Raw genomic sequence first — 27,320 nt, 5'->3', positions numbered from 1 at the left:
ATACCGGGGAAAGCCCTTTGATAATAACGCCACCTGGACGTGACGTTATCCAGGGTCTCCACCGGTTACCGGCCTCCTTCCCTGCTCTAACGGGGAGAGCAGAGCCGGGAGTCAGTCCCTGTAATCAGCTGTGTGGTCTAAACAGACCGCAAGCTGATTACTGTAAAAAAAAAGAAAAAAAAATAGTAATAGTGATGAATCCCCCCCGGTCAGCTGGTCTCCCACAGTGCACTGCTGCCCGGTCATCAGGTGATCGGGCAGCAGTGCAGTATGGGAGATCACCTGACCGGAGGAATGGAGACCATCACCGGAGGCCTGCAGCATGCAGGTAAGTGTAAGTAAGGGAGAGGGGGGTCGCGAGGGGGGGGGACGGGTCCGCGGGGGCGGGGCTTAGCACCGGGTGCGGGGCTTAGCGCCGGAGGGGGTAGCAGCGGCGACCGGTCGGCGCATGCGCGGGCACTTAATCACGGTATTTTTTGCGAAAATACCGTGATAAGGCTCCGAAGGGGATTAGCAGGGACAAAGCTTTATCGCAAGCTCTGTCCCTGCAAGGGATTTGTAGTAAATTCACTCGGTAATATCACACTACAATCTGCATTACCAAAGCAGATTGTAGTAAATAGAGCCCATAGTGATATAGATAAAGAGGAGCTTAAATGAGAACAAAGCTGGATCTGTAAATAAGGGTCTACGTTTTCATGTGGTTAATGAAACAATTGATTTTATTTATTTATTTTTTTAGTTAATTTTTTAATGACTTTTTGGAACTCCTTGACAGTGAAAAGTTAGGTAGACACCTATGCAATAATCGGGCCAATTAACCGATATCGGCTAATCAGCCTGATAGTTGTACAGGTGTGTATGCCGATAAAGGTCTTAAAACGCTCCTGCACACGGTCGGACTCGGTTCGGATCTTCATGCAGTTCAGGACTCGGATTTCAAAACCAAACTCGGGTTTTGGATTGCATGTAAAGTTTGTAAACAGGTCAAAATGACATCTTTTAAGATGTTTTTTGATTATTTTTTGAAAAAACAAAATACAGATCCAAAACCAAAACACGTGAGAGTGGTTTTGCAAAACCACAACAAAACACGAAGATAAATCCAGATCCAAAACCAAAACACGGGGTCGGTGCACATTTCTAGTCATTGTATGAACCCTTCAACACTCAGAACACCAAGGGCCTGATTCAGAGCCGCTCGCTATTTGCGGTCGTTCATTTAAAAAAAAGGGGTGGCTATTCAAATGAACCGTTCGCACTTTGCGGTCTGTTCACGCCTCTATGTCTGAACGAGCGAACAAAACTTGCGGTCGAAATTTTGAAAAATACTCCCCCTGGCCGCTCGCCTCATACGTCATGTCCGCTATTTATTAGATTAATCGAGTACATCGAACAGCGTATGAACTGCTCGCTATTCTTGTGGTTGGTTTTTTCAACCGCTATTTTGCGAGTAGTTCTGACTAAACAAAAACCAAGTGACGTGGTCGCTGACGCTGCTGTATTAATTATGCACACCCATAAAACGCCCCTTTTTGACCTTTAAGCACGCCTGCGTTCTGAATTCCACTCCCCGTTTTCAAGCACCTTCCCCTGTTACCACCCACATACGCCTCCTCCTGTCACTCAAAATAGCAGACATTCGCTATTTTGCGACCAAACGATTTCGGCCGCACTGACTGGTTCACGCAATTACAATCCGTACGCAAGCGCAGTTGTGCGAACATCGCTCAGTGTGACCGAGCGGCCGCTTACGAGCGGCTCTGAATCAGGCCCCAAATACATATATTTGTTTACTACTGTTTTGTATAAATATTTTATTGCATTATAACTGTTATATGACTTTATTGTTATTAATGTTATGACTTTTTAATATCTTAACTAGCCAATTAAGAGTCCCACATATAATCTGGGTAATTTGAAGCTATATCCTTTGTCATACATCACAATCCTATTTAACAGCTAATTGAGCCACAGAGAGATGCTATTGCTGACATGGCAATGAGGTGTAGTTTCATCCCCCCAATGTGTTGCTGCACGTTAAACTGTTCTATTTAATCTCATATTGGAGGGTGAAGTATCAGACCTTCTAAAGAGGACAAAGTGGAGAAGTTATCCATAGCAAGCAATTGGCCTCTACCTATTATTTTATACAATGTACTAGATAAATGATAGGTAGAAGCTGTTTTGCTGCTAATGGCAACGTCTCCACTTCTCCATACTACAGAAGGTTTGATACATTTCTCCCTTGGGATATACGGCCCAGCTACTGTATAATAACATGTCTCTAAGTCTGCGACTATTCAGGTTGCAGTCTCATGAATCAGGAGTCTCCTTTGTTCCAGTGAAAGGCTGAGCATGTAGGCAAAATAGCACAAATTAACAACAGTTTTTGAGATGTGAGCAGACCCCCGTGTTTTGGTTTTGGTTTATGATCCGGATTCATCTTAATGTTTTGGTTTTGCAAAACCACCCTCACATGTTTTGGTTTTGGCTTTGTATCTGTATTAAAAAAAAAAAAACAGTTAAAATCATATAATTTGGACATGTTTAGACATGTTTACATTCAATCCAAAATCCGAGTTCGGTTTTAACCCCAAGGTGATTCTAAACTCGGACTAGGGGCCTGATTCAGATCCGCTTGCTAGATGCGGCCGCTCGCTCCCAGCGTATGGAAATTCAACTAAGTGACGTCAAGGCAGCCGCTCATACGGCAAGGCATAAGCATGCCCACTATGTCTTGGCAAGCGATCACTTTGTGTTTATAGATGCCCACCAGCCTGTCTTTAGCCTCCCACTAGCGTACGTCATCTCCAGGAAGTATATACAACCATCGGTACATCGGGAACCATCGGATCAAACTGCAGCGCTTGCGGTTGACTGTACCCTATCGCAAGCACTGCGAGCAGTTCAGTGTAAAAATCAACCAGGTGACGTGTACTATGACGCTGTCTATTAATCATGCACGCCCCAGAAATGGCGTGAAAACACTCTGGCACGCCTGCGCCTGCAACTCCACTCCCCCGTTACTACTGGCCTGCCCCTGTTACCACCCACAAACGGCCTCTCCTGTCACTCACTCCACTGGGCTGTCTTTACAGGGCGAGTGAGCACATTCCAATCACTCGTACTAGTTTGCTCACGCGCACTGCGAACTACACGCATGCGCACAATAGCAAACATTGTCTGCAATGAGCAGCCGCTTGCTAAATGCGATCGCTCGCACGATGTGTATGCAAGTTGCGTAGGCAGTGCTATCACACAGCAAAGCATTAGCTTGACCAGTATTTCTTTGAGAGCGATCACATTGTGTATACAGACACCCACCAGTCTGTCTTAAGACGCCCACTTGTGCACGTCATGTCCAGGAAGTGTATGCAACCATCTGTACATCGGGTAACATCTGATGCTATCACAGCGCTTGAGGTTGACCATAAGCCTCTGCAAGCACTGCGAGCACTTCAGTGTAAGAACAAGCCAGGTGACGTGAACTATGATGCTGTCTTTTAATTTTGCACACCTCTAAAACACCGTTGAGATGCTCGGGCACGCCTTCGTTTGTACCTCCACTCCCCCACGTTTTTAATGGACAGCCCCTGCTACCTCCTACAAACGGCTTCTCCTGTCACTCACTCTGCTGGGCTGTCTATGTGCAGCGAGCGAATGCATTGTGAACTTTCGCTAAGGTATGCACATGCGCACAATACATACACATGCGCACAATACATACACACTGCATACCGTCGGCAGGAGCAAGAGTATGCATCTTAGTGAGCGGGTCTGAATCAGGCCCACAGTCCTTTTCAATTTCTCATATTGTGCTGGCATCTTAAACATTTACTGTCTGCTCTCCAATCGCCTTTGTTGTGAGGTCACTAAAGTAGTGTGTGTGTGTGTATGCATGCTTACTGGTTTATACAACCCTTTTGCTCCAACACACTATATTCAATAAACTATTTATCTTTTGGCACATGCTAGAAATATAATATTACCTACAATCAACATAGTAGGACTTTCCACACTGATACATATGAAACAGCATTATGAAATATAAATGCCTGACGAACGATACATACAGTATATTGTTTCACTGTATTCCCTAACAGGGTAATAGTTATTTTTTATGTAGCTAATTCTCCTTTTTTAGTATATACGTGCTAAAACATGTGGCTTAGAAAGGGTGTGGTTTTGATGTTTTTGAGTTTCCTTATATAAATTTATGAACACCTGGGAGAGAGCCTGATTCCCTTGAAGGAACCATGGGCCTGATTCAGACCCACTCGTGAGCGGCTGTCCACTCGCAAGTGGGTCGATGGTCTGCACTGCGCATGCGCACGACGGAGGGAGCTCCGTCGTGCGCATGCGCCAGACGCGACGAGTGAAGGACTTTCCTTCGCTCGTAGTGTCTGATCAAAGGGGGCGTGCTGTCGATGTTGATTGACAGCACGCCCCCTTTGGTGGGCGTGCCGGGGGCGTGCCTCCCAGATGGAGGCGTTCCCAAGGGAACGCCTACTGTCAGAAGCCGGCCCCACTGACATCACTAGTGATGTCAGTGGGAGTGATTTTGGCTCTGATAGAGCCAAAATCACTCCGGGCCTTGCGGTTGAGAAACTCAACCGCAGGCTTCTGCTCGCAGTGGCGATGGTAGCCATGGTCAAGACCATCGCGACCATCATCCTGCACGCTCGTATATGCTGTGGGTGGTGACCCACAGCTATTCGAGCGTCCGGGAGGACGCTCCATATTTATGGAGGTGGGCCCTGATTCAGAGCGAGCGCTCTGGTCAGAGCGTCCGGCTCTGAATCAGGGCCCATATCTTGAGAATGCCCTAAAAATAGGGGACAGGCTTATCTCATTAAAACCTTTATACAAATAACACAACACAGAATGTGGCAGTCCCCAGACAATGAAGGAAATACCAGCATATATGTCCCTTGGTGTATACTCTGTGACAATGAACATCATTGGAAATAATTATTTTGACTCCAAGTTATTGTATTAATTGTCTACTATGTCTACTATGATAAATATGCCCCAACATCTTCTGTCTGGGTCCAATATTCAGTACTAGTAAGGTGATAATGCAATCACAATACATGTGCACAATAATGTAGTGATACTGATACAAATGAAATGTCATGGTAATAAAACACACTTATCAGGCAAACAGTGCAATATTTTTTAAAAAAGGTCTTTGCTATTAAGAAATAGAGGAAGCAATAATAATAAGGGTGATAGTTGCAATATCCACCTGGTGTGGGGGAAGTTATTGTAACATCGAGCACTGTGCTCAAAGTACAAGGTAGCGGGAGATTCAGGGAGACGTAATAATTCGAGATGTGCGCGGACACTCGAGTTCTAGTTTTGGCAAAATCATCCTCAATAATATGATTTTGATTTTGGCAAACCACTGCCAAGTGTTTTTATAATTTTCTGTTTTGGTTTTGGATATTTTGAAAATTTATAAAAACAGCTAAAATCATGTAATTAGGACCTGTTTTTACATGCAATCCAAAAACCATGATTTGTTTTTTAAATCCGAATTCCAAACTTACAGCAGACCCAAGACGGAACTCGGTTCTACTGGGAACAGATCAGAGCCGGGATTCGATTTGACTCGGAAGCCTTAATTTTCAGGTTTCTTCGGTTTTCAGCAAGATCTCTAGTAATGATGCACAGTACCACTACAGATGCACAGTACCACTACAGATGCAAAGTATCGCTACAGATAAAAATGTATAAAAAAGTAGTGGAAAAGAGGTGTAGTAGTCCCCTAATTGGTTAGTTACAACTTATGTGTGATAGGAAGTGGTCAAGCAGTGGTAGTACAATACAAAGCAGCCAGTATCTCTGTCTCAAACAGACTATCCCATGGGCAAATAACTGGGTGTGTTTAGGGCCGGATTAAGGGGGAGGCACCAGGGGCAAGTGCCAAAGGGTCCCTCTGTGAGAAGGCATACCGCTACTTCATCACTTATCCAATCCTTAGCGCTGCACCGGCAGTGACTGACAGCCATAATACTGACCGCACCGCAGAGCAGCGGCCATCTAATGGAATACGAAGTAGCACCCTGTGGCTGCACAGGTTCTCAGTGTAATCAAACTGACTGACAGGCTGCAGGGAAGGATTAGGGCGGGACAATCCGGGGGATGATGTGAGGAGAGGAATTTGCAGTGCAGACAGGCAGTGTCAGCATCATACAGGGATCATCTTCAGAGTCTACACACAGACACTCAGTGGAAAAAGTAAGACAGTAGTGAACTTTTTTTTGTTATCAATTAAGTTAAATGGGAGGTGACCAGGAGTGTGGGTATTTTATATTCAGCAGTATTTCAAAACCTCAAGTCCTTTCTCAAGCCAAGGGTTCAAAAAATATTTTATTTACCACCTAATTGTAATTCTCTCTATAGTGATAGATGACGCCATATTTATAATGTGGTGCACATGGGCTCCTGGGTCCAGGGGGGCCTGAATTGAACACACCCTGCACCCCAAGTATACACCTTGCTACGGAATGCAGACCTACTCTACCACGGCACCATCTTCTCAGTGACACCTTTGAGAGGATGTGCCTAGAGCAACGTAAGGTGGAGGGATGGGAGAAGCCACTGCACACAGGCTCCCTCAGGAGTTAATTCACCCCTGTATTACACTATTACTTGTACTGTAGATTTTAGGGCCCCCAGTCTTAAATGCCTCAGACCCCCCAAAGCTTTAATCCAGCTCTGTGTGTGGTACAGAGATAAGCAGGTAAAGGAAAATGGCCAACACTGTAAAATTGTAGGATTCTCTGAATGTGAATAGTCCTACAGTGAATTATTATTATTATTATTATTATCCTTTATTTATATGGCGCCACAAGCGCCTTACATAGTACATACAACTAATGGATGAACAAGAAACAAGTAACATACAGTACATTACAGTACAGGACAAGGACACAACTTATATACATTGCTGAAATAGTGATTAAAGCACTCACAATAAGCTGCCGGGAATTGGCGGTCCCGTGTTAGGTGCCCTAATGGGGAGTAGAGAGTAGAAGAAAATGTAAAGAGAAGCACATGAAGGAAGAGGTCCCTGCTCATGAGAGCTTACATTCTAAGGGGAGGGGCAGACAGACAGGCGTGACACAGAAGGGGAAGATGGGAAGGAAAGAGCATGAGGTGGGTTAGGATGAGTGCTGGAAGGCTTGATGAAGTAGTGGGTCTTGAGAGCCCGTTTGAAGATTTGTAGAGAGGTGGAGAGTCTGATGGGGAGAGGGAGAGCATTCCAAAGGTAGGGAGCAGCACAGGCAAAATCTCGGATGCGTGAGTGGGAGGAAGTAATCAGTTGGCAAGAGAGGCGGCATGCATTAGTTGAGCGAAGTGGGCGGGCGGGAGTGTGAAGGGAGAGAAGGTCAGAAATGTATGCGGGAGAGGATTTGGTGAGGGCTTTGTAGGCAAATGTAAGAACCTTGAATTGGCATCTGAAGGGGAAGGGGAGCCAGTGTAGGGCTTGAAGGAGAGGGGAAGCAGATGTAGAACATCTGGAGAGGAAGATGAGCCGAGCAGCAGCATTAAGAACCGATTCTAGTGGAGAGAAGTGAGAGACTGGGAGGCCAGCTAGGAGAAGGTTACAGTAGTCCAATCTGGATATGACCAGTGAGTGGATGAGGGTTTTAGTGGCATCCTGGGTGAGGAAGGGTCTAATCCTGGAGATATTTTTTAGGTGAAAATGGCAGGACTGCGAGAGGTGCTGAATGTGCGGTTTAAACGAGAGGGAGGAGTCTAGGATAACTCCAAGACAGCGCACTTTGGGGCTAGAGGAGATAGTTGTGCCATCAATAGATAATGAAATTGTGGAAAGTGATGTAGTGGAAGAGGGTGGGAAGATGATCAGCTCAGTCTTAGACATGTTAAGTTTAAGAAAGCGCTGGGACATCCACAAAGAGACAGCAGAGAGACAGTTGGAGATACGGTTAAGGAGCTCAGGGGTGAGCTCAGGGGTGGAAAGGTAAATTTGAGTATCATCTGCATAGAGATGATATTGGAGGTCAAAGGAGTTAATGAGTTCACCCAAAGAGGATGTATATAGGGAGAAAAGGAGAGGTCCAAGAACAGAACCTTGGGGAACTCCTACCTTTAGTGGAAGTGGAGGGGAAGAGGAGTCATGAGAGGACACAGTGAAGGAACGATCAGAGAGGTAGGAGGAAAGCCAGGAGAGGGCAGTGTCACGTAGACCGAGAGAGTAAAGGATTTGCAGGAGGAGAGGGTGGTCTACAGTGTCAAATGCAGCAGAGAGGTCAAGGAGAATGAGCAGAGAGTAGTGGCCCTTGGATTTGGCAGCAAGGAGGTCGTTGCTGACTTTCGTGAGGGCAGTTTCAGTGGAGTGGAGAGATCGGAAGCCAGATTGAAATGAGTCAAGGAGGGAGTGGGAAGAAAGAAAGGTGGTAAGGCGGTTGTAGACAATACGCTCAAGGAGTTTGGAAGCAAAAGGGAGAAGAGAGCTGGGTCGATAGTTGGAAAGTATGTTAGGATCAAGGGTAGGTTTTCTAAGAATGGGGGAGACAAGAGCATGTTTGAATGCAGAAGGGACAGTGCCAGATGATAGGGAGAGATTAAGGAGGTGAGCCAGATGGGAACAGGCAGAAGGAGACAGGTGGGAGAGGAGACGGGAAGGGATAGGGTCAAGAGTGGAGGTGGACGGGGGTGAGGACCGGATGAGGGCCATGACTTCCTCTCCAGAAGCAGGGGAGAAGGATGTCAGAGTTGGTGAGACAGAAGGGGAGGGGTGGTAAGGGCAAGGAGGGGGAGGAGTGCTGAGGGTCAGATGGGATATGATGTCCTCACGTATGGAGTCAATTTTAGATGTAAAGTAGGTGGCAAAGTCGAGGGCAGAGAGCGAGGAGGGAAGGCAAGGAGGGGAAGGGCAGAGTAGGGAGTTGAAAGTGGCAAAGAGACGCCGGGGGTTTGAGGACTGGGAGGAGATGAGGTTCTTGAAATATGTTTGTTTGGAGAGAGACAAGGCAGCACTGTAGGAAGAGAGAATAAATTTGAAATGGAGGAAGTCAGCCTTAGAGCGTGACTTTCTCCACTGACGCTCTGCAATTCTTGAACACTTTTGTAGGTATCTGGTGCATTTGGAATGCCAGGGTTGTGGTGTGGATCTGCGAGGGTGAGTGGTTATTGCTGGAGCAACAGAATCAAGAGCAGAAGTAAGGGAGGAATTGTACAGGGAAGTAGCTTGTTCAGGACAGGAGAGAGAAATGATAGGGGAGAGAAGAGAGTCCAGCAGGGAGGAAAAGGCAACAGTGTCAATAGCCTCAATATTACGCTTAGTAATTGTAGCTTTAGGAGTTAGAGGAGGGGAAGGAGAGAGGGATAGGTTAAAAGAGAGAAGGTGATGGTCAGAGAGGGGGAATGGGCAATTGGAGTAATCAGAAATATCACAACGGTGCGTAAAGACCAGGTCAAGTGAGTGCCCACTCAAATGGGAGGGTGAGGAGGTCCATTGGGCGAGACCAAATGAAGAGGTGAGGGTAAGGAGTTTAGCTGCAGAGGATTCTGTGGGAATGTCAATAGGAATATTAAAGTCACCTAGGATAATGGAGGGAAGGTCTGAGGAGAGAAAGTGAGGGAGCCAGGAAGCGAAGTTGTCAAGGAATTTGGAGGGAGAGCCAGGGGGACGGTAAATGACAGCTACTCTGAGGTTTACTGGTTGGAAGAGGCGTATAGCATGAACCTCAAATGTGGGGAATGTAAGGGATGGTTCAGAGGGTATTAGCTGGTAGGAGTAACTGGTGGCTAGAAGGACCCCAACACCACCACCATGGCGACCCTCAGGCCGGGGGGTGTGGGAGAAGGAGAGGCCCCCAGAGGATAGAGCAGCAGGAGAAGTGGTGTCAGAGGGTGAGATCCAAGTTTCAGTGATGGCTAGGAGATTCAGAGAGTTGGAGATAAAAAGGTCATGGGTGGGGACCAGTTTATTACAGACTGACCTGGCATTCCAGAGGGCACAGGATAGAGAGATAGCATTTGTGGGGGAAATGTGAATAAGATTATCCGGGTTGCTGTAACGTGGAAGTAAGCTTAATTTGGAGGACTGATATGAAGCGAGTTTAGTGATGGTGCGGGCACCTGAGCTAGAAAGGGAATATGTAGGAGGTGGGTAGGGAGAGAGATGTGGATGGCAGTGGGGTGAAGTGACAGGCAGAGGAGTGCAGGAGGAGGGTTTGGTGGTGGGGTAGTAGGACAGAGGGGGGGTAGAACAGGAAGAAAGTGGAGTAAAGGGAGAGGAGTGAAGAGTAGGCAGACAGAGGAGGGGGGAGAAGGGGAGGAGGAGGTGGAAGAGATAAGGAGGAAAGGATAAAGGTGGAAGCAGGGGGCAGAATAGAGGATTAGGTAGAGACTGAGTGAAGGAGGGAGTTGACGAAAACCTTGTCATGGTGTTTATAGGTAAACAAGAGGAATGAAATTTGGAAATGTAAATGAGGTATGAGTGCAAGAGATTTGTAGGAATGCAAGTGAAAAAAAAAAATACAGTGATGTATCAAAAAACAGTGTATCAATATGTATGCAGATTAACAAGATTGTTATAGGGAGGATTAAAAGTGGGGTTCAAATGTGTGCAGAAAATGAAAATTAATGCAGAATGTAAGCAGATAGAGGATGTGAGGCTATGCAAGAGAGCTGAGATAAAGGACAGTGTTTCAAAGTAGATAGATGTAAACTGACATGGCAAAAAGTACGATAAGCATTGAATTGTATGCGAGAATCAGAAGGCCAGCATTATGAATAGCAATAGAAGTGTTCCTGCCGTGATTGTACAGGGAGTCCAGTTGTAGTCTGAGTCTTTAGATTGTTGAGGTCATACAGTATGGCAGTATGTGCACTGGGTCCGGTATTACATAAGCATACATTATATACTGTAAAAGTATAGTAAAGAGATAAACTGTGTAAAATACTTCAAAAATTATGTAAGCAAATTCTCCGAGTTACACCTACATACCACCAGGTCACACCTTGTATTCGCCTGCCTGCAATCCCAAATCACTGGCCTGCCCCATGAAAAAATGGGTCACTTGTATTACCAGAGTATTGGTAGGTGTATGGGGATCCAGAGCCTATTAACTTGCCCCCTCGCTAGTGTCTCAAATTGAAATAGGGGGTGGGGTCAACAAGGATGAAGGCAGCACCAGAGCACTCATACTACAACTTGGTGGTGGTTGTGATCAGTGGCAGCTCCATGGCGCAGTCCAAGATTCAAATAGGGGAACCACACCAACTGCCATTTCAAATTCTGCCAAACATCACTGGCTGGGACTCACTGGCAGTTGGTGTGACTCCCCTATTTGAATTTTGGACTGTGCTGCAGCCCCACCTCTGGAGCCGCCACTGGTTGTGATTCCTTAACGCTAACTCTGTCTGTGATGCAGCCTACTTTACTGAGAAGAGAGTCTGAACATGCTCCTGGGATTCTTAGATTGTTGCTTACGTAGCTTTGCTTTTCACAGAAAGTCACAAGATGCTACAAACATTGGGCCTGATTCAGAGCCGGTCGCTGTTTGCGCTCGCTCGTCCAGAAAATAGGGGTGGCTATTCAAATGAACCGTTCGCTGTTTGCGGTCTGTTCACGCCTCTATGTCTGAACGAGCGAACAAAACTTGCGGTCGTTTTTTGGAAAAATACGCCCCCTGGCCGCTCGCACCATACGTCATGTCCGCTATTTATTAGATTAATCGAGTACATCGACCAACGTATGAACTGCTCGCTATTCTTGTGGTTGGTTTTTGCTACCACAATTTTGCGAGCAGTTCTGGTTTAAAAATAACCCAGTGACGTGGTCAATGACGCTGATGTTTTAATATGCACACCCATAAAACGCCCGTTTTGACCTTTAAGCACGCCTGCGATCGGATCTCCACTCCCTGTTTTCAAGCACCTTCCCCTGTTACCACCCACATACGCCTCATTCTGTCACTCAAATTATCAGGCAATCGCTATTTTGCGAGCACATGAATGTCGGCCGCACTGACTGGTTCGCGCATTGCGTATAATGATCCGTACGCATGCGCAGTTGGGCAAACATCGCTCGAAGCGAACGAGCAGCCACTTGCGTCCGGCTCTGAATCAGGCCCTTTGTTCTAAATGGGGACAGCATGATACTAATGTCATTTATCGGGTGAACCAAAGTGAGCAATATGAGACAAACGCTGAAATAGAATCTGCTCCATCTGTAACTGTGTGGCTAGACAGGTAAATATCGAGTATACAAAGCTGCTAACTGTAAAAGCAATACTAATTCCTCTTGTGACATTACAGTCGTTCAGTCAAAAGCTGCAGAAAATATAGGCATCTTGTATCTTCTGAATGTGTTTTCGGTTTTGCCAATTTTCACAAACTACAAATTAGTAGTATAGAAACATATCTCATCCCTTTGTTTTGCAGCTCACTGCAATCTGCAGCTGATTCTGGCCCTCATTCAGAGCCGCACGCTCTGAGCAGAGCGCACGCTCTGAATGAGGGCCGGGCTCCATTTTCATGGAGCGTCCTCCTGGACGCTCGTATAGCTGTGGGTCACCACCCACAGGCTATACGAGCGTGCAGTTTGATGGTCGCGATGGTCGTGACCATCGCGACCATCGAAATTGCGAGCCAGAGCCTGCGGTTGAGGTTTTCAACCGCAAACTCCGGAGTGATTTTGGCTCTATCAGAGCCAAAATCACTCCCACTGACATCACTAGTGATGTCAGTGGGCCGGCTTCTGACGGGAGGCGTTCCCGTGGGAACGCCCCCGTCAGGGAGGCACGCCCCCGGCACGCCCACCAAAGGGGGCGTGCTGTCAATCAACATTGACAGCACGCCCCCTTTGATCGGACACAACGAGCGAAGGAAAGTCCTTCGCTCGTCGTGTCTGGCGCATGCGCACGACGGAGCTCCCTCCGTCGTGCGCATGCTCAGTGCAGACCATCGACCCACTTGCGAGCGGACAGCCGCTCGCGAGTGGGTCTGAATCAGGCCCTCTGTTAGCTGATTTATTGAACAAGTTGTTAAAAATAAATACATGCTGCTATTGTAAATTATAATGAACACACATAGGAATGCAGATAATCGGCAGCTGATATACAGATGCCCAAATTCTACAGTTACCAGATTTCGTTAACTCAGAATTGCCAACTCTCCCTGATTGTCAGAGAGACTCCCTGAAATAGCAGCAATCTCCCCGACTCCCTGAAGAGTCTAGCAATCTCCCTCATTGCACCATACACCTATTATGTTGCTGTTATATACATGTGGAAAGAAAGAAATCAGAAACATATACATTGGTTATAAGACACCATACTCCCAATGGCTACGTATAAGGTTTCTTGTGGCCACTTATGAGTAAAACACAATACATGTAGATTTTACTAACTGTTTTGAGGCTCATTGACATTTGGATGCAAGTCAATTATATGACAAGTCTCTCAGATGTAGAAGAACATGCCCACTTTACTGCTGGACTCATAGGTGTCGCTTTCACAATCTCCCTGAAATGCTGTTTCAAAAGTAGGCAAGTATGCGTTAGCTATCAGTCATCAAAGGTGTTTACAGGTAATTTTCTCATTCATAATGTAATCATTATTTCCCCAAAATCCACATATGTAACCAGGGCCATTGAGAGGTCATCAAGTACTGGGGGCGTAGTCAAATCTGGGAGTTGTGGCCATAGCCCCTCACCAATACAAACCTTGAAATATACTATGTGCTTGCTGCAAAGGGGGCCTGGGCCTACAGTATTGGAGAGGCCTGGCAACTCACTAGGCCTCTCCAATAGGCCCAGGCTCAGGTAATTAGTACCCGCTCCCCCCCTTCCTTCTCTCAGAGCCCCCGTATGTAACAAGCATGATGGTCATATCTAATCAACGTTAAGTGATATTTCAGAATGTTGCATACTGACATACTGTATTATGAAGATTTAAAACTCACTGCTATACCTGCTGCCTGCAGATGTCTGTCTGTGTCTGATTATTTTCTATAACATTCTCATTCCTTTGTCACTGACTCTCACAATAATGTACAACGGATATCAGGGTCATTTATGCAAACAGACAGGATTCAAGTAAGAGTCCTACTTTCCATATGCCGGAAAGGAGCATCAAACTGATAATTACGAGAATGCCTTGTTCATTAACGATCGTTCTATAATTCATGCTATAGGATATGTTTACTACTAGCTTGTTCTGTCAACAGTTTCTTACATGTAATATAAATCATAAAATATGCCTTAATAGACAGCTCTGTCTTAATAGCAACTTCTGTTAATCAGCGATGGCCCAGTGTGCGGCCTAACAGGGTGCAGGGGCGTCGAGAAGGGGGGGAGCGGGTACAGATTACCCGGGCCCAGGCTTTCTGAGGGGCCCGGCGGCGCCCCCCCCCCCCCCTCACTGCAGTCCAGCTGAGCTGCAGTTGGAGACTGCTCGTGGCTGCTGAGGAGCAGCCACAGCAGTGTCCTATGCCTGTGCGGGAGAGCGATCACACTGTTCGCGCCCCCCTGGCTTTGCGCCGGGCTGAGGGGGCTCGGAGCGCCCCCCCTCCCAAGTGCGCAGCGCCGCCTCGCGGCGCTACAAATCGTTTTTTTTCTTTCTATCAGCAAGGGGGTGTGGCCACGTCTCCCGCTATTAGGCCACGCTCCCTATTATCAGGGCCCACCACGGCTCTTGGCGGGCCTGACAGGGTGGCCACCCGTGGGTGCAGTATAAAAGATGAGGTTGATCTGGTCGCCACATAATTTTTATATTAAATAAATTAATAATGAAAATACTTGGGTACCAGCTGAGGTCGGGTCCTGGGCAGGAAGTCAATGGTTAGTTCTTTAATACATCCATGGATGCTCTGAGTCTAAACTAACCTCTGGCTCCATCAATACTAGTAGATTGTACTGTATCCTTGCATGTCCGGTATCTTTTTGGGGAGATCGGACAAAGGTTGGCGCGGAGGGTCTTCATGCCCAAGCATGGCATTGAGTTGACAGTTGAGAGGCAGTAGGACAAACATGACTAAATTTAAGTCTACCCAGGATAGTGACCCTGCTGCTATCTCATCCACTGTCCAATGGTTATTTAGTATTTTCTGAAAATATTACAGTGGGGATACAGACTCAATCATGGGTCATTTAGTGACTCTGGGGTCTATTTACTAAGCTGTGTTAGGAGATAAAGTGAACGTGATAAGGTACCAGCCAATCAGCTCCTAACGGCCATTTTTCAAACACAGCCTGTGACATGGCAGTTAGGAGCATTGGCTGGTACATCCTTGGGTCAAGGTTCTGACCAGCATACACCAATGGGAGGACCGACCGGGACCTCAACCCCTTAGTATGCCTTCTGAAATCCAAAGTTACCACACTGTGAAGTTTTTGTCCAAATTATGTGATGTCTTCCAAAGCTATCCAATGGAAGACCCAGAACAGGCTCTATGGGTCAAAGTTCTGCCCAGCGCACTCCACCATGAGGTCTGACCGTGACTTCAACCACTCCATTAGGCATCCCAGACCAATTGCCACCCCTCTGTGAAGTTTTCATCCAAATTCATCCAGTGGTAGGCACAGAAAAGGCTCCCTGGGCTCAAATTCTGCCCAGCGTACACCAACGGGAGGTCCAACCGGAACCCTAACCCCCTAAAACCTTTGCCAGGATGCAACTGGGTTGGTTTCATCCCAATCGGTGCAGGGGTGTCCGAATGCATAACCGGACAGACAGACAAATAAACAAACCAATGTTTGAATAGCTCCCTGCCAGCGCTATTCAATTCCCGCTGAATTGAATTGCCCCCATATAGCCTGATTCAGAGGTGGATGGATTTAGAACATAAAATCCGTGCATAACTCCAAGATACAATTGTGCACATTGTGTATGTGTCCCTATGGTTACTGCCAGCGGACACAAATTGTAATTGCTTGAAGATCCTTTCAACGGCGAGTGTGACGGTACCAGGGACATGCCGGTATCAGGGACTGCGTCAAAAGGCGCTTTCCACTGGCACAGACAGCTGACGCCATATTCTATCGGACATCTTGAGCAACCATAGGGTTGCTCTAATTTCCGATGGTTCGTCCGATGTCTGTTTGATGGTGCGACTTTGATTAGATTAGTTCCGCAGCCCATTGGCTGCAGCATTAGAAAGCCCATTGGCTGCAGCCGTAGAATAAATTTGCAGTAGTGGCTGCAACCAAAGTCCACCTCTAAATCCGTCCCATAGTCTTCCATAGAACAGATATCTTTATCATAGCTCCAATTATTCTCAATTTTTCAGATTCTGTCAGACACTGTCTATCATAATGAATGTATCCCGTATTATTTACTTGGATTTCTGTGTTCATTTCAGAACAACAATTGTATTTGATCTTTCTTGCAGCTGGAATCTTCAGGGGCCGTCTGCAAGGAAACAGTGGTTTAACTATGTAAATCTTGGCTACCTATCAGTCAATGAACCAGCTACGGTCGCTAGCCAGAAGTGTAGGAAGTTGAGACGATCTCATGAGAGGACTACAAAGCCACTGGCAATGTTCCTCAGTTCAAAGGAGCCGATACAACTGGAAGACAAAAGCCTGAGAAGGATGTGAAACTCTCTCAAAGGTGAGTGAGAGAAAAAGAACAATGTAATATATATATATATATATATATATATATATATCTGTGAACAGTTTAATTTATTTAGAAAATTCTCTTGCGTCCAGATCCACTGTTATTAAACAGAGAGTTTATCATGCTGCGATCGTGCTCAGAGGGTGAAGCACAAATTAACATTTCAGTAAGAATTTAAAAACAACAAAGCAATAAACTGTTTATTTATTTACTCATCAAACCAAATCTAAGTATATGGGTAAAGAATAGCAGAAAAATAAATCCTGCAGAGCCGAAGAACACACAACATATTATACTGTTTTTTCCAAATACCAAATATAGGGCCTGATTCACTACAGACCGCTATTGCGATCGCAGCTGCGATTACGCAATCGCAAAGCCAGCATAGAGATGCCCACTACCGCTATCTCACATCCGTAATACCTCACAGACCTGCGTATACATTGGTACCATCGATTAACATCGGCCCCTCACGCATTATTACAGCAGCTCTGACCTGTCTCAGAAATTGCAACTGCTGTCACACGGAGTGAGTACTAAAGCTGCATATGCCGCCGCAGTGGCTAATTTATGCACGCCCAGGAAACGACATTCAAATGGACAGGCACGCCTGCGTTTCTCCAACCACTCCCCTCAAACGCTGCTGTCCCCTCCCTCGATCTGCGATGGCTTTGTATCTGCGTAAGTGATCACAGTGTGATCGCAATGCTAACTCACACAGTGCACAGTGGTGCATACGCATCCACAGTATGCACCATCGTCCAATCTGCGTACGCTGTAGCAATTGCGATCTGTAATGAATCAGGCCAGCAGTCTTTTAGTTTAAAATGCAAAAGTAGAAAAGTAGAGACTTTATATTGATTAATGTGCTACCAGTAGAGTGGGATAAAACGTATAATATACCAAATACATTATTAGAACTACAGCTCAAGATCTGGACATGGGGATAAATATGCATGTGCCTTAGAGACCGGATGATCAAGCTTTATAGATGAGAATCCACTTGAGCCATTATTTTGTTCCCTTATGCTGACTGCTGCTTCTGTAATGTGAGACATCTGTTTACTTTAGTTTAATATTGGTTTGTACATTTCCTTCTGCATTATTTACTAAATACATTTTTTTTCCATTGTATTGTAGCTTCCTATATGTCTTTAAACTACCTAGCCTGATAACAGGCTAATATAATAAAGGGATATGTAACAGACAAGCCCTATACTCCCCAGCTGCGGTTGTAGGAAGGTGGCAAATAGCTGTCTTTTACTCCAGGGATCAGGCTACTATGAAGTCATCATTATTACTAGTATTATTATTACTATTGGTTATGAATAATTATAATAATCTTTATTTTTTAACATAATGACATACTCTCTTGTAATGTCCAGAAGAATCCCAAAATATGGGTGTCTATCCTGAACTCTAAGGAGAGAAGGCCAAGTACCCCTATGCTACCCACTTCCTAAGTGAAGTATACAGTACTTGCCTACTCTTCCGGAAGCTTCGGGAGTCTCCCGATTTTTTGGGTAGTTCTCCACACCCCAGAAGAGTAGGAGAATCACCCACATTCCGCCCACTTCCTAGGGAAGTGGCCAGGATGGGGAGATAATATAGGAATCTCAGGTCCGTATCTAGAGGCGGGGCTAAAATAACACAAATTGCCTAATGATATGGAGAGCCCAGCCCTGCCCCCGCAGCTGTCAGCTGCATCTCCCCTCCAGGCTTCTCCCTGAGAGGAGATACTTAAAGTCTGAAAGTGTGGAGTGAAGTGGGCAGTCCGGAAGCTTGATAACACGATTTGTGTTGGATCACATCATCGTAGGCCTGCCCCGTCTTTACAAAGGAATGAATAGAGTCTTTGTATAGTGGAGAACAGGGCCACGATAACGTAATTGTAGCACCACGCCCCCGTCCCCGCACAACCCCACTCTCCATCACATCGGCAAGTATGATTACACAGAACTGTACATTGAGTAACAATTATTAGTTGTTATTACACTGCAAAAGTGCAAGAGTGCAGCCATTATGCAAGAGAAGGTATAATAAGTGTTTACCTGTGCACAACCTTTAAAATATACAGTATGTTCCCTTGATTGTTCTATGAGGCAGGGTACCTCATATGCCCTTCTGCTCCACGGGAGGTTTCTGTCCTCCCTGAACTCGCCTTAGGACACCTGCGATAGGTTTGACAGGTGTACTGCCCCAGTCAAACTCCCAACCTTCCAAAGGTTTCAGTAAGAAGCACTGATACATACTGTATTACAAATTATACAAAATAATACCTATCATACTGAGATAACATTTTGTATAATTCTATAGCTGAACCTTCTTATCTAACAACTGTATAATATAGAATTCCATAACTAGACAAAAACTATTTATGTTCAAAGAATTAATCAATCTTTTCTCAGGGAACATTGCATTATATAATAACAGGTTGTAGCAAATAGACCAATTATACTATTCAAAAAGATGAAACTAAAACGATCCATAATTATTATCTTATACTTAATCAATGACATCTAGTTCATGCAAATTCAGAGAGAACATGTTTTGTTCGTGAATATTTTTTTTCTTACTGTTGCTTAAAATAACCTTATGTGGCTGCTTTATCCAGCTGTCTGAGCAGGATAATTATTTCCTATTAAAATATTTAATTTTCCTATTGTGGTTCGCTCAATAAAAAGAGTATAAATATATATATATATATAATTTTCCTGTGGTAGTCAGTTTTTAAAACTTTGTTTTATTCTTTGAACTTATGTTTTGTTGTTGTTGGTGCTTTAAGAATTCAGATAAGCTTCACTGTCCAACAGGTCTTCAATCCTTTCCACAGCAACAAGTCTCTCCATGAGAGCTGCTCACCTACAGCAGATGTCTTAAGCTGGGTACAGATTATTCGATGGTGCGACCCAGTGATGCTGCGAGAGATGTAACGAAACATTGCATGCGCTGAACATTCATTGCATCGTCCCATTTTCTGCAGGACAGCAAATGGGACAATGCAATGACTACGGATTGGGCATACACACTATACAATGAGTACGATATATATTTTTGGGATCTGCGTCGGAACGATATATCGTATGATACATCATATAGTGTGTACCCAGCTTTTCAGTCTCCCGCCAGAAATATAACTTCTAGGTTCAGAACTAGGTCACCTTTTGACTCCTGTGAGACTTTCTGATTCCTGGACTGTCTGGAGTAAGGCTCGGTAGCGCCACTGCGGATGGTGGGGCTGATTCATAGTTGTACTCTGGCGCAATATTTTCCAGTTTCTTTCTGATCTGCGCAAGGGCAGGAGCCGCACTGCGCATGTGCAGATTAGGTCCTGCAATGTCACTCGCAGTTCCCCAAATGCCACAGCATTTACATGCTGCTGGCATTTGGTGGCAGTGAAGAGCAGCATTCCAGAAAACGGAGACGTGTTGGCCCCGTTTTCTGAGCACGTCAAAGGTCAAAGCCCAGGGCATCCTCGAATGCATCCTCTCTGGCCAAGGCAGCATGATTTCACCAGACATCTTGAGTAACCTGAGGGTTAATCAGATGTCCAATGTTCCCACAGCTGATCCTCGGATGCAGCAGCGGATCAGAGAAGCTGGCAGGAGACGTCTATTTAATTTACACAAGACGGTCCTGCGGCATTTGAACATTTCCGCACAGACGCTGCGTATAATATGCTTTGCTATATGCGTACAACTGAATCAGCCCCTGTGTCATCATTAGAGTATTTGAAGTACAGCATTCCTGTGCCATTCCCCTGGAAAACAGCACTGCTTATATAGCATCATTATATTATGCAACGTTTCACAGAGAATATTAACTCATTCACATCAGTCCATGACCCATTGGAGTTTAAACTCTAAATTCTCAACCACACACCCTAGGATTCTTGTATGTCAGCAGCCAATTAACCTACCACTTCATTTTGCATGTGGAGAACCCACTACTAAACTACCGTAAATTATAAAATGTAGTGTAACTATAATTATGGTGCCTGTAGCAGTACAGATTTATCCTGGTCTACAGCCTTCTCTACATATATTTTCTCTAGCCAGAAACAAGCCACCGAGCGGGACTCCATATACAGCCCAACTTCTTCTCACCACGCTGAGGACAACAACATTGAGCCCTTAAGTCTCATCATTTGAATGGCGGGAGAAAATTGTCTACTCCCCAGCTTTCTCTAATACAGGTCTGTACACATTTAATATTTGGAGCAAAAATAAAATGGGAAAATAGCTGTATATTGCATGGAAAGCAGATAGACCTCTGTCCTTGAGAAGATGTAGAGAATCATGTATGAACTGGTTTTATTTAGGTTATTTATGCTGTAGCTATTAATAACTATTTCCTTTCTTTTAATGTATGTTGTTTTTGCTCTTGTCAGTAATTATGGTATTTGTATTGTGAAAACTAGGTTTGTGGATTCTAATGGCAGGAACAATCTTTAGTGAACAATGGACCTCATTCAGACCCGGTCGCAAGCGCTGCGCGCTTGCAACCGTGTCGATGTTTTGGTCCTGGCACGTGCAGCGGCCTCACTGTGCGTGCGCTAGCCCCGGAGCGAGAGAGAAACTCTCTCGCTCCGGAGCTGACTACAAAAGGGCCGGCTGTCGATGTTGATCGACAGCTTGGCCCGTTTTGTAGGTGTGGCGGGGGGGTGGTTTCACAAACGGAGGCATTCCTGAAGTAACGCCGACCATTTTGTGGGCGGCCGCACTGACATCAGCAGTGATGTCAGAAGGGAGCTTCCTGCTCGATCAGAGCAGGAAGCTCCCTGGTGCTTGCGGCTGCCGAGACCCAACCTTAGGGTCTCGTTGCAAGCCCTGATGGTCGCGATGGTCTTGACCATCGTTACCATCACCCTGGTCAGTCGCTAAGCTGTGGGTTGTAACCCACAGCTTAGCTAGCGACCAGGAGGCCGCACTAAAAAATATAAGTGGCCACCCTCATTCAGAACGAGCGCTCGCTTCTTGCGAGCGCCTCTGAATGAGGGCCTAGGTGTATTGTTCCTATTAGGGACAAAGGCTGGTTTGGGTGTGGAATCCTGGAGGCGAAAATCCCTATGGTCAACATCCTGACAAACGTTAGTGAGTATTCTAACTAGAGATGAGCGGTTCGGATTCTGTGGAATCCGAACCGCTCCGAACATTGGGGATCCGAGTCCACCCGAACCCTGTTCGGGTGTTCACCGCCTGACTCGGATCCCCGTTCGGGGCCGAACGGCGGCCGCCTGATGTCGGATTCTCACTAGAGAATCCGACATCAGGTCTCCTCGCGTGTAGGGCAGAGCGCAGTGATAGCGCTCTGCCCTACACAGACACAGACACACAGCCGCCAGCGGCAGCTGTGTGTTTGTTACAGCAGCCAATGAGAGTCACACAGACTCTCATTGGCTGCTGCACGGAGGGAGCCGGCTGGAGCTCACACATGAGCTCCGTCTTCCGGCTCCCTCCTCAACGTGTGACAGAGCGGACGGCGCGGGAGCGGGGATACAGGTAAGTTTTTATTTTTTTATTTGTGCAAGGGCCGGGGGCACTACTGGGGGGGGTCTGCACTACTGGGGGGGTCTGCTACTGGGGGGTCTTTACTACTGGGGTGGCCATACTACAGAGGGGCCTGCTACTGGGGGGGGCTATACTACTGGGGGGGGTCTGCTACTGGGGGGGCCATACTACTGAGGGGCCTGCTACTGTGGGGGGCATACTACTGGGGGGCTTACTACTACTGGGGGGGGCTGCTACTGGGGCAGCCTACTACAGGGGGGGCCATACTACAGGGGGGGCCCATACTACAGGGGGGGCTACTACTGGGGCAGCCTACTACTGGGGGGGCCTGCTACTGGGGCAGCCTACTACTGGGGGGGCCATACTACTGGGGGGCATACTACTGGGTGGCATGCTAATGGGGGGCATACTACTGGGGGGGCCTGCTAATGGGGGGCATACTACTGGGTGGCATGCTAATGGGGGGCATACTACTGGGGGGGCCTGCTAATGGGGGGCATACTACTGGGGGGCATTCTACTGGGGGCACTGCACAGTGGACCCTACTACTAAGGGGACTGCATAGGGGGCACCACTGCTGGGGGACATTGTGTAAGGGACACCGCTACTGTGGGCATTGTGTAAAAGGGTCACTACTGTGGGCATTGTGTAAAAGGGGCACTACTGTGTGTCGTAACATAAATAAGAGACACTACTTTATGGTGTAATGTGAATCAGTCCCTATGTGCGGTGTAATGCGAATAAGATTGTGCACTGTGACTCCTAGGGCTGTAGCCCACTTTGTAAACAAGTACTGTGACTCTGCTGGCCGTACCCCACTGGGTGGGTGCACTACTTTTCATTTCTGCCACTGCTGTGTGGCAATGTGTCATAGATGTGCTTTATACTGTGGTGTCTGTGTCGTTGTGCCGCTGCTTTGTCGCTTAGTAACCAGTCAGCTCACTGCAACCTTTGGCCAATAATGTTGAAAACAATATTATAAGCTGTGATATGGTCTAAATTGACTGGAAATTAATGTTATTGAGGTTAATAATACTCTAGGAAGAAAAAAAAGACCAATTTATGTGATTTTAGCTTTTTTTGTCAATTTTTGTAAAAAAATCCAAATCCAAATCCAAATCCAAAGCCAGTCACCGCAGTTTGGCAAATCCAAATCCAAATCCAAAGCTGGACGACGAATTAGAACCAAATCCAAATCCGGCAAAAATGGTCCGGCGCACATCCCTAATTCTAACTCTAACCCTTGTCCTAACCCACCCCTCGCGCAGCCTAACCCTAACTGTCCCCTTTTGCAGCCTAACACTAACCCACCCCTTACTCAGTCTAACCCTAACTGTCCCCTCCCGCAGCTTAACTCTAACCCTCCCGCTAGTGCCTAACTCTAAACCTACCCCTACTAATCGTCGTCGGGATTCTGACCGCCAGAATTCCAGAGCCGGTATGATGATGACCGTTAGGAATGTCAGAGCCGGTATTGTGACCATTAAGATGGCCACCGCCGTGATCCTGCCTACATCCCTATAATATAGGTCTGAGATTTCACATAATAGTAAACAGAGAGACTAGCCAGGGATTTGTCGTCTGAGAGCTAGGGGTTAAGAGCCAGAGAGTTAGTCGTCATTAGAGCTAGAGTTCATAGCACAGGAAGACTGCCAGTAAGATATGAGAAAAAGAGTGTTGGCTCACAGAGACAAGCTCAATAAATTGGTAATGTGTTATTTAAATGAACAGATCTGGAACTAGAAATAAGACTCTGGTGCTGGTAATTCATTACTAGCAGTGGGTGATTTGGCCATTATCCTATAAAAGTCTGAACAGATGAAGCGATAATGTAAAGGGTACAGTAAGTCATTAGCTGCGCCTGTGCCTAACTATGTAGAGGCTGCACTGTTGGGAATTCTCAGTTCTCAGTTTGAGTCCCAGCAACATTAGATTCTTTTTGGGCAATGGCTATGTGAAAACTCGAATGACTGACTATGAGCTGACAATGATGTTACACCATTGAAGCATTAGATTGCATATTACACACACACAAACATACACATGCTTCTTTTTGCCTCTACTCCTCTAGTTGTTGATGGCGATTATTTCTCCTTTCTTATATGGGAAGTACACACAAATATGTATACTGTACTGTATATATGTTTTGTTTTTAAAAAGACATAAGGCAAAAATATTTGTGGGATAAATATTAAGCACAATTTGCGTGTATGTACCAGGGAATGCAGCAGATGTTGGAGATTACTGTTGTGATCCCCCAAATTCAATCGCAAAAGCAGCACCCATTGGTTTCTACAGGGTCTGCTAAAATGCCGAATTTACTAAACTTCCCAAGCTTGGCCCCAGTAGCTGCTGCCATCTTCAGATAGAGCTACAGTAGTTGTTGTTGCCTATTAGCTTCACTTCTAAAAATTTACCAGTAACAGAAGAGGGATCTGTAGGACATATTCCTATTGGAGTCCCTATTCCTGCATGTGATTAATAATACATGCCAGCATTATTTAATTTCTTATTGCTGCCATAAGTGGTCATAAGAAGTTATAATATTGAGAACAAGTCCTGATAATTAATAAATATGCCCCACTAAAAAGCCTCAATTAAGGGCATATGCAAAGTGGCGACTATTACAAGCGAATGTGCACCAGCAGCATTATCGCCATGCTTACTATACATCCGACATACAACACATACACATATACAGGGGCATATCTATAATGGGTGCAGGGTGTGAGGGGTACACGGGCCCCTGGGTCCAGGGGGGCCCCGCACTGCAAACACTGCACCCATAATATTACTTACCTTCGGAGTCCTACGTTGGCGCGGGTGTCCGGCGCTGTAAGACGATTGAAAAATGGCCGCGGTGGCCATTTTCCCGTTGTTTGCGCATGCGCAGTAAAGGGAAAATGGCCACCACGACCATTTTCCCGGTCACCTGTGCAGACACTATAGACTCTGGGCACACTCTCGTGCCCAGAGTCTATAATTCCGGCGCTGGCTGCGCACAGCTCAGTGCGCTGCCGGCCGCCAGGTGGAGAGTAGGGGGCCATGTCAGAGACTGCACACTGGCCCCCTCGTCTCTAGAAACACCCCTGCACATATATCCATGTTTCTTTGTTTATTTGAAATATGCATTTGCTATTTGCATTTGCTATGAGGCGTTATTAAAAGTTAGACATCTCTCTACAGTACATCTCAGGCACCCAAGAAAATTGGTAAAACACGCACCCCAAAAAATCTGTACACTAGCTATGGTGAGGGCACCTATCAGTTTTTGCAACCAGCCAATTAGAAGCGGTCTGCTAGTGATGGTGACTGACATCGTTATCTTTATCATCGTAAATTTGCAACCACCCTCAAGCACCTGCAAATAATACACAGATTGAGTCTCCCATATCCAACTACTCCGAAATACGGAATATTTTTAGCATGGCTGAGATAGTGAAGCCTTTGTTTTATGATGGTTCAATGTACACAAACTTTGTTTAAGGCATAAATTATTACAAATAAAGTATAAAATGACCTATAGGCTGGGGGACGTGGCCTGCTGGCTGAACGGAGCAGACGTGCATCTCTGCAGCTCCTCTAATTATCTCTGCCATACCTGCCTTTTGCTGGATTCCGCTGCTTTTGTTGGTCCTCTCTGCTGTGCTGGACTTCCTGCAGCCCTCCTGTCCTCTTGCCCGGATCCTGGGAGAGTTTTGAGGCCCCGGGGTGTTCGGGGCCTACATCACCTCCAGAGGCCCCGGCCTGGATTTTGGAGCTCCACGGTCCGGAGCAGTCGCAGCTGCCGCAGGACGGATTCGCGGCCTCTTAGCACTCACCGGACCCTCGCCGGCTGCTGGGGCTTAGGGTGAGGCCACTCATTACCCCAGGGGGCCCCTGGACATACCCGTGGACGCACTCACGAGTCGCGGGAGGTGGCCATTTTCCCGCACCTTTCTCAGCCCAGTGACCCTCTCTGCAGCTCTCTCACCTACTCCACAGCGCTGGTAGGGGACCCGGAGGCTGTCCAGGAATTCAGGCCACGTGCACCTGTCTGTCTTCTTCCTCCTCACCACTACTAGCCTTGTGTCCAAAACTGATCCTGCGCATTGGAGCTTAGGGGGGATGTTGGAGCCTTTTCCGCGACCTGGACTTTCTCTCCTGCTGGTGGTCGGCTGTCTCTGCTGAGAGGGGTGAGGCCTCTGGTCATTGCTCCCTGGGCGGCCATTTTCCTATCAGCCCACTCCCGGTGCTCTTCACTGCAGCCTGGTGAGAGCTTGTTGGTCTCACTCAACTCAATTTTGTCCAGCTGGCTGGGTTGGGAGAACGGGGAAGCTGCTGCCTTTATTTTTGAAGATGTGGCTCTTCGGCACACCCTAATGTTGCTCCAGAGTATGATTGCCTAGGCCAATTTTTCTGGGAAATGTGACCAGTGGCAGTGCAATTGTTCCTGCTTATGCCTACAGTCTATGTTTCAAGTCAGTTGCTGATTATACCCACAGTCTATGGGCCTCATTCAGACCCACTCGCAAGCGGCTGTCCGCTCGCAAGTGGGTCGATGGTGTGCACTGCGCATGCGCACGACGGAGGGAGCTCCGTCGTGCGCATGCGCCAGACGCGACGAGCGAAGGACTTTCCTCCACTCGTTGTGTCTGATCAAAGGGGGCGTGCTGTCGATGTTGATTGACAGCACGCCCCCTTTGGTGGGCGTGCCGGGGGCATGCCTGCCAGACGGAGGCGTTCCCAAGGGAATGCCTACCGTCAGAAGCCGGCCCCACTGACATCACTAGTGATGTCAGTGGGAGTGATTTTGGCTCTGATAGAGCCAAAATCACTCCAGGGCTTGTGGTCGAAAACCCCGACCACAGGCTTCTGGTCGCACTGGCGATGGTCGCAATGGTCAAGACCATCGCGACCATCATCCTGCACGCTCGTATGTGCTGTGGGTGGTGACCCACAGCTATACGAGCGTCCAGGAGGACGCTCCATTTTTCTGGAGGACGGCCCTCATTCAGAGCGAGTGCTCTGCTCAGAGCGTCCGGCTCTGAATGAGGGCCTATGTTTCAATGCGGTAGCAGATTATACCTACAGTCTATGTTACATCACGGCCGCTGATTCTACCCTCCGTCTATGTTTCATTACGGTCGCTGCTTATACCATCAGTCTATGTTTCAATATAGTTGCCCAGACATCTGTCCATTTTGAAAACCACTATATAGCC

At 46.6% G+C, this 27,320-nt stretch overlaps 1 protein-coding gene across 5 annotated transcripts in view; it reads left to right on the top strand.

Moving 5' to 3' along the window:
• The window catches only part of SYT3 (synaptotagmin 3), a 373,682-nt gene that overhangs the window by 94,475 nt on the left and 251,887 nt on the right, over positions 1-27,320 (top strand). For 3 of the 5 annotated variants that reach the window (XM_088482944.1, XM_088482945.1, XM_088482946.1), the window contains exons 2-3: positions 16,378-16,598; positions 20,662-20,802. The gene's annotated coding sequence lies outside the window, so the exon portion shown is untranslated. The remainder of the gene's footprint in view (positions 1-16,377; positions 16,599-20,661; positions 20,803-27,320) is intronic. The other 2 variants (XM_088482947.1, XM_088482948.1) reach the window with 2 other exon arrangements.

The sequence above is a fragment of the Taudactylus pleione genome, unplaced genomic scaffold (genome assembly GCF_031769625.1).
Source record: "Taudactylus pleione unplaced genomic scaffold, aTauple2 ptg000301l, whole genome shotgun sequence".
NCBI classification, from domain to species: domain Eukaryota; kingdom Metazoa; phylum Chordata; class Amphibia; order Anura; family Myobatrachidae; genus Taudactylus; species Taudactylus pleione.
The sequence above is the reverse complement of the archived record's forward strand: the minus strand, read 5'-3'. Positions and strand labels throughout refer to the sequence as shown.